The sequence below is a fragment of the Acyrthosiphon pisum genome, chromosome A2 (assembly GCF_005508785.2).
Source record: "Acyrthosiphon pisum isolate AL4f chromosome A2, pea_aphid_22Mar2018_4r6ur, whole genome shotgun sequence".
NCBI classification, from domain to species: Eukaryota; Metazoa; Arthropoda; class Insecta; order Hemiptera; family Aphididae; genus Acyrthosiphon; species Acyrthosiphon pisum.
In genome coordinates, this window is record NC_042495.1 from 58533135 (window position 1) to 58540564 (window position 7430).

At 35.6% G+C, this 7430-nt stretch overlaps 1 non-coding gene across 1 annotated transcript; it reads left to right on the forward strand.

Moving 5' to 3' along the window:
- The first annotated feature begins 5886 nt into the window (after nt 1–5886).
- On the forward strand, nt 5887–5977 carry TRNAY-GUA. The gene is given in 2 exon segments: nt 5887–5923; nt 5942–5977. It is a non-coding gene; the product is annotated as a tRNA-Tyr (tRNA).
- Nucleotides 5978–7430: the final 1453 nt, after the last annotated feature.

The following is a 7430-nucleotide window of genomic DNA, read 5'->3' on the forward strand; positions in this document are numbered from 1 at the left end:
TATTTCGACTATTTATCGTGTACACTGACACAAAAAAAATTTTAAAATTTAAAATTTAAAAAAAAAAATAAAAAAAAAACACACACATCATTGTAAAATCAATACATTCATCGTTCCACTCAGAATCTAAAAAAACTTAGTATTACTACTTAATAATAACAAGTCGTATATTTAGTCAATATATGAATATAAAACATAAATATAAGAGGCATAGGAGTCCACGATATAAATAGTCTCATAATAATGTTGCAAGATTATATTCGAAATATATTATACTTTTAACTTTTGGATACGGATTATGGTTTTATGGTGAGCTAATATTTTATAAAATCTACTGGATAATGTTGCATAAATTATGTCATATATTATATAGAGTAGAGACGTAATTACTAATATTGTAATGGAAGGCGATCGGCCTGGATGGCACTTTTTGATATTTGCGTTGATTAAACAATAATATAGTAACGTCTCACACGGTGGCTTACCGAGGTTCGGCGTGGAGCGTTGACTCAGAACAAAGTATGTCTAGACTACTCTGAACGGATTGTACGTCTCACCCGTTGGAACCTTAATATACCATTTTCAAAATCACCTGATGATGTAATTAATCGTATAAGTGCTCTCTTTACCTTGCATATCTCACCTCAAGACTGTCCAAGGTCAATAACTGAACATTGTATAGCCAGTGTCGAAATGATTTCTCAGCATTTTCAAACGTCAACAAACAACAATATGATCACCAGCATACAGGTGACCCCTGAAGACGATTTAGAACCTTTTGATCACATCACTGAACACCTGTCATCGGTCCAGAACCTCTCGCCAAACCAATTTGAACAAGTCGTTGGCCTGTTTCATGAGTACCACCACATTTTTCGCACTCGTCCTGGTTTAAACTTGTTGTTTACATGTCGTTTCAATGTCAGTGAAGATATTCCTTTCAAGATCCATCCATATCCAGTACCGTTTGCTCGACGTCCTGCAGTTGAAAAGGAATTGGCTCGCATGCTAGAGTGGGGGGTGATCGAAAGATGTACTTCACCCTATAGCAATCCAATTATATGTGTCGGTAAATCCGATGGTTCTGTAAGGATATGTTTAGACGCCAGACGAGTAAACAAAATAATTCTGCCGATGCGTGACTCATCGCCACTACTCGACGAACTACTTGCCCGTTTTGGTGGAAAAGCAATTTTCTCGAGTATAGATTTACGGCCGGATATTGGCAAGTTGCTCTACATCGTGACGTCAGAAAGTATACCGCGTTCGTATACGACGGCCGAACATATCAATTTCGTGTCGTACCATTTGGGCTCAATATCTCAAACACAGCATTCCAACAGGCAGTCGAATCAGTTCTTTCCAATCCAGTTGAACACTACAATGAAGACGGATTAGGGGACCTCCTTATCTACGTTGACGACGTGTTGGTATCATCAACGTCATTTGAAGACCACATATGTCGCCTCCGACTTCTCTTTAAGAAAATCGCCGTCTCAGGGATGTCCTTAAAGTTGAGCAAATGTAAATTTTTCCGTGATAAAATTAAGTTTCTAGGTCATATTATTACGCCTTCAGGCATGTCTATGGATCCTTCAAAGTTGTCGGCTATTCATGATTTTCCAGTTCCACGACACAAAAGAGATCTTCAGTCGTTTATAGGTTTCTGTAACTTCTATAGGAAATTTACCGACCATCACGCTTCTCTGATCGGTCCATTGATTGCATTACTGAAAAAGGGTGTTCCGTGGCGATTCAACGAGGATGAATATCGGAGGGTGATAGTGCAGGTGTGTGTATTGCAACCGTCCATAGGATTGGTCCGACTTGGACATTTTCCACCACTATCCGTTGCTGTTGTCACCGGTACTACAGAACCATGTCTCGGAGGTTACCTCGACATTATGGGGAGGTGTCTGTCCTCATCGCGGTGTAGGCAGAATCGGCGGCTAGCTATATGGTTTAAATTTAAGTATGTTATTTGTACACGTCTTTGTGTGCACCTGTATATATGTCTCATCCTATTTTTTTGGTTCAATTACGTAACCACCAGTAATTAACTTTATCGGTCTACCGCAGTTGTGCGATAGTGATTATTTATAATTGGGTGCGTATCGTTCCAGTACGGCTGTGCGATCGTTCCCCGATGTCTAATTTAATTATCACAACGTTTTGTCCATCGTTCTTATCGTTCAAAATTGTTTTTATTATTATTGTTGATTTTGTGTAATCACTGATCAGTTGGTATGTCGATGTTACTCGCGTAATATATTATGTGCTATGACGACGATTTTCCGTCCGCCGTATTTATTTCCGTTTCTACTTTCTAGTCTACTAACAATCATGATAATCTCTGATATTATCTGATCACGATTGGTAGACCGAGACTTAAAATAGACTTGTCTATTCCAGCAAGATAAAATCGACATGGGGCCACCTACAAATGCTACTACGTCAAATCCTATACCTACTACCTCGATAACTAGTACAACCATGGTTTCTTCGATGAATGTGGCAACGACTTCTGTTACTCAGTCAACACCATCAGTCACCACACAACCCAAAATAGAACCAAGTATCCAATCAATACTCCAACAAATGATGGCCAAAATGAATGCCAATCATACCAGGACTGAAGAACAGTTTGAAGTCCTACATCGAAAGACGGAAGAGGGACTTAATCAATGTGTCCAGCGATACCAACTGACGGACACTCGTCTAACAAGAGTACAAGACGAAAATGTGGTCATAAAAACTCAGTTGGATCAACAAACCACGAACAACCAGGTCACCGAGAATCACCTCAGCACACTGGAGAGTGACGTGGTGCAGATGAGGAAGGAGATATCCCAGATATCAGACAAAAACCTAGTATCTACGAACCATGATCTATCGCAAATTCTAAAACCCAGTGTTTTGTTTTCAACTGCTGTTCCAACCAATCTGTCAAACCACAGTAATGTGTCTCCGATGCCCCCGACAGTTCCAACCACTAACCTCGTGAATACTTTCGTCTCACAAAGATCATCGTTTTTGGGAGCTCAAGAACGTTTCCAGGATTCCGTATCTGAATTTTCCGGGCAAATTAACGTAATCCATCCACAAAAATGTATTGGACAATTTGACGCCTATTTTGACAGCGTACATGTGTCACCTGCCCAACAACTTATATCCACACATCGACGTTTAGTAGGAGATGCTCAAGTTTGGTACGAGTCATTAATCCCATCACCTTGGTCATACGCTGAATTTCGTCACATATTCCTTCAGCATTTTTGGTCTCAGGCGACTCAACGTAAAGCCCGAAATGAGATTTTTCAGCATTATCAATACACTAGATCCGATGGTTTGGCTACACATGCCATGAAATGGATTGCCGGGGCTAAGTATCTCAACCCACCGATTGAACAATCCGACCTCGTGTCCACTATTATTCAACACTATTCCACATCACTTGGAATGGCAATTCGAGGCCGAGGACCCCGTGATACCAACGAGCGGTTATCCGTTTTGATGGAATTTTAAGAATCAGCATCATTTTGTGAACGACGTCGTGAAGACAATCAGGTTCGACCACCATTCCAACACCAAAATAATGGAAATCAACAACCTCGTTATAATACTCCCCGTCGAGATAATTACCGTTTCCAACCCTGAGTCCCAACAACGGATAACGCGGGTCCTCGTCCCGTAGCGCAAATTGATATGTCGGGAAACGACGACGAGGCTCGTACGTGAGTATGTCATGTCACGAAGTCTCTAATTTAAACGAACATACAACATCCACACAGATTGTCGCAGATGGTGTCCCACCAAAATGTAAACGCCCAGAGTTGTCAATTGTAATTTATAATAAACCATTCAACGCATTACTTGATTCAGGTGCTTCTGTCTCGGCTATTTCGGAGAAGATATTTGCGACTATCAAGCGAAGTATTCCAGAGGGACAGCAACTATCAATTTTACCCGTTACTGGGGTCACCATATCAACCGCTGTAAAGGGTCGTAGCCGAAAAGTCACTACTCAAGTCCTCATACCGTTCTCCATTTTTGGACATACTACCGACTGCATTTGTCTTGTTGTTCCACATCTGGCAACCTCCATTATCCTAGGAGATAACTGGTTGACTCAGAACAAAGTGTGTCTAGACTACTCTGAACGGATTGTACGTCTCACCCGTTGGTGACCTTAACACCCAAGTTTTTCGTCAACGTACGCTCCACGCCGAACCTGGGTAAGCCACCGTATGAGACGTTACAAAATTTTATTTATATTTATATGTTTTACATAATTAATTCTATAAAATTAACTTTTATTGTTAAAAATGTATATATTTCATAACGATAGTGAATTAGTGAGGGGATGAGATAAAAATGATCACCAGGCCACAGAAATTCTGTAAACGTATTTGTATAATATTACATATATGTATATTATACATATTATTAATATATTTAAAACTACCAATATTGTATAAATCGATATTTATTGTCACTTACCTTTAATTATACATAGAGACTAAAATATTAAAAATAATATTTCCCATACTTCTATTATATTGGTATATTAATTAATTATATTTTGATACTTTTCCAAGCTTAACTCATTATTATGTTATTTTGACATCATAAACTTGTTAATTTTCGAGTTTCAAAATATATAGAAAACGCTGTTGCGGAGTTTGACAATAAATTACACACGTATTAGATGCAAATAGTTAAGTGTTTCATGTGTTGTATATTGTCCTCAGTAATTTAATATGATGCAGGTATCCTTGGTATAAATTATTTTTGTTTCATTGTAATTCACTATTGCCGTATAATACTAATTTTTCTTCCCCCTTGAAACACAATAAACGTTTTGTATTGGTGATAAATGTAAATAGTTCATTTTAAGATCAAAGTGTAGTGTGCACACCAACACAGTTCGGAACTAAATTTTTTCAAGTGTATAAGTCACATAAAGTATTCTTTTATCCACATATATCCAGTAGTTTGTTTTGAATTGTACTCAAAATAACTATAAGGCATTTAAGAGTAAATAATAATATGTTTGTTTTTTTACTTTGCAATGTTTATTTACCATTTAAATGGTTTATGGTATTCTATAGTGAAACAACATTATTTATTTACTGCATAACCTATATGATATTTACTGACGTGGCATGTTGGGGGCTATAATTTTCTTTTAATGCAATTTGTCAACACACTATAACTTGTGCAGAGTTCTTGTATACATTTTTTGTGTACAGTAGGTACCTACCTACTTGTCCGTCGCGAATGCCTATTATAAAATATAATGTTATCCGAGGGCTGAGAAGTAGGAATATAAAGATAAATAATTATCTAGATAAGTTATCTACATACTCGTACAAATTATTTATCTAGTATCTTATCTAGATAAATTTCATTTCAGCTCTGTTGTATTTATCTTCATTTAGATAAAATTCTAGATGGCCTGGCCATTTCAACTCGAATACACTATTACATCTTATAGGTACCTATCAAAATAAGTAACAGCAGCATATTAGATAGGTATAAAATAAATTAAAATGTATTGATTTTGCATCATATACAAACTGACAATAGTAACGTTGTTGTCTGTTTCCACCATGTAATCATAGGCACTTCAACCTTATTTTAAAATTGTATTTCTGACTTGAGAGGACATTTTTACCATGCGATCATATATACGTATCGGTTGTCGGCGTCCAGTAGATGTATTCGAATGTTCCGCACGGCGCAATACTTCGAAGAAGCCGTACTAACTTTCTTATTATATTGTCTGTTACGCAGTCCGTCCGCTATCGTGTACTTGTGTCTGTAAAACAGGTGAAAGTACGAACAAATCCGCTTAAATGAAATAACATGCTCCATATTTACCATCCTTCGGTAGCTCAGTTGGTAGAGCGGTGGACTGTAGTGGCATTAAATCATAGATATCCATAGGTCGCTGGTTCAAATCCGGCCCGAAGGAAATTTTTTTATATTTTAAAATTTAAAACATCCATACTTCAGCATATTATATAATATATATATTACTTAAATTATTATATACATATCTTGAATCTCATAGCAAATTGTATATAATAAATATGGACGCCACTAAAGTGAAGAGGGGGTTGGATTATCGTTTAAACGCCCAATAACATGTTCCATATACAGCTCAGGCAATAGCTAAATTACTGGCAATTAAATTTACATAATAAAAAATCCACAATCTTGTGACTAGCCCAGTACACTAATGAGTGTAAAAAATAAATTCAATCCTTGCGATATAACACTCTAAATCCAATATAAACTTGAAGAAGCATAATAAAAACCTATAATATTATTTTATTTTGGATAGGTACCTGCTGGCTGCTCGGACACATCGACATAATTTGTAACGTAATTGTAGATAAACAAGCTAAATTACCCATCATTACATCTGACACACGATTAATTGACATCTCTCTATGCACCGATATTTAACAAAACACTTTTACCGTTGTACATATCAACATATATGTAGGTATACCTATTAAGGAACAGTAAAACAACCAGGTCAAACCAAATAAAACAATCGATCATAAAAATCCCTATACAAGCAATAGCATCTCAAATGAAAAAAAAGTAATCAGGTTAGAATTTATCGTACAAGAAAATCACATGGATTTTTATGAAAAAAAGCATCCCCATTAAATGTCAATCGTACGGATCCACTCTAACAATAAAATATTTTGCATAAATTTATCGATTGCACTTCAAAGAACATGAAATAAGTCATATTATTGCTGAAAGTTTATAGGTTCAGATCCGACGAATGAAAGGAATGCGTTTCAGTAATGTTCTTCGTTTAAATACTATTACTAGATAAATACTATAAATCAATATCATTATTTTACTATTATGTCATATTATAAAAAAATAATCGTATTGTAAAATAATATATAATATGTAACGATACTTTAAATGAAGGTACCTATCATGTTTTTTTTTAAACCCACTCAGAATCTAAAAAGAATTATATTATTATTTCTAATAATAAAAACGCCGCGTTTTAATAGGTGTACTTAAAACAAATTGAAGAGGTATATCACAGGGTCTATATAAATTTAGTGTCTAACAACTTATTGTTAATTTTAAGTGCACGAGTGACAACGGTTAACATTAAATCACAGAAAATATTTTTTTTAATATAGGTACCTACTCGTTACTACAAACTTAATTTTTTAGAACGATTTCTAAAGATGGTATATTTTTTTTACTTAAAGGAAAATAATTTGTTGTTACTTGTTAATAATACCAATAGTCTTAACACAAAATGTTAGTTAATAGTTATACGGAGGTATATTTTTAATTTTGTACTGTAAATTCTAAAACTTTGGTCGTGACTTTTATCCGAGTGATTATTAACTACCTATTCTTAGTTTATTTATTTACTTTTA